Source organism: Penaeus japonicus, unplaced genomic scaffold (assembly GCF_977035675.1).
Source record: "Penaeus japonicus unplaced genomic scaffold, GWHDUDI00000001_assembly GWHDUDI00000008, whole genome shotgun sequence".
Classification (NCBI taxonomy): Eukaryota; Metazoa; Arthropoda; class Malacostraca; order Decapoda; family Penaeidae; genus Penaeus; species Penaeus japonicus.
The window spans coordinates 11840304-11841641 of record NW_028234410.1 but is presented as its reverse complement, the minus strand read 5'-3'; positions in this window follow the sequence as shown (position 1 = coordinate 11841641).

Here is a 1338-nt window from a genome sequence, read left to right as displayed (position 1 = left end):
AGGAGACGGAGATAAAAGGGAGGTGAAATAAGAAGATAACGACCTTTATGGGCATGGGCTCAAAATGGTGAACAATATGGGTGGAAGGGCGCAGGTGGGAGGAGGTTGGAGGGGGGAGGGGGTAGGAGGGGGGAAGGGGTTGGAGGGGGGAGGGGGTTGGAGGGGGGATTAGTGGGAGGAGGAGGTGGGAGGAGGTGGGAGTGAAGGTGAAGGTGGAGGTGGGAGAAAAGGAGGAGGAGGAGGAGGAGGAGGAGGAAGAAGAAGAAGAATAATAATAAGAAGAAGAAGGGAAGAAGAAGAAGAGACAGGGGAAGAGGAGGAGGAAAAGGAAAGACAGAATAAAAGGAACGAAAACGAGAAGAATAAGACGAGGAAGATAAAAAGGAAGAAAGAGAAAAAAAAAATGTGAAAGTTATGTTGCAAAAAAGAAGACAGGAAGGGCGGAGAGGAAAAAGTTCACGTTAAAATAAATGTGAAGGAAAAATAGAGGGCAAAGAATAAAAAGAGAAGACGGAGATGTGGGAAAATGAAAGACAGAAAAAATACTGAGAACGAAAGATTATGCGAAGAATAACGTGAAGAATCATTCATAAAAAGGACAGTTAAGGCAAATACATAGATGGAACAAACAAACAAAAATCCATTTGTAAATAAACACAACGATAGGTTATGGAAAAGAAAACGAATATGAAAAGAAAACAGGAAGAGGCACATAGAAAGAAAAGAAGAGCATTCTAATAACCAAAACAAAAGAGGATAAAGGTGTATATCTTACAAAAGACCAAGAAAAAAACAGACAAAGAAAAGGAATGACAAGAAGAAGAAAAAAAAGAAGGAAAAGGAAAGACAAAAAAGAAAGAAAGAAAAAAAAGAGGGAGAAGAAAACAAGAAAAGAAAGAAAGAAAGAAAGAGAAGGAAGCAGGTTGCATGAAAGACGGTCAACGGAAATCCTTAACGTCATCTCAAAGTAAACAATAAACAAAAGGCAGAGAAGGAAAGGGGAATAACAAAGGATTAATGGCAAAGTGAGCTAATGAACCATAAAAAAAGAATCCTTAACCGAAATTCAATTCAAAACGGATGACGAACCAATATGAAAGACAGTAATTACCTCTTCCTTATGATATGCAAATGAGGGGAAAGATTGACACCAACCTGAAAGAAGAAAATAATATACGTTAGGACACTGTATACATCAAAAGAAATGTATATTTCTATTGACTCTTCATCAGCATAACGGTAGTAAATGTATTCACAACAATACGGGCGAAAATAAGGTCATACGATATACACATGTATTACATTTATTGCTAGTATTGCAATGCCAATAAAAACCGA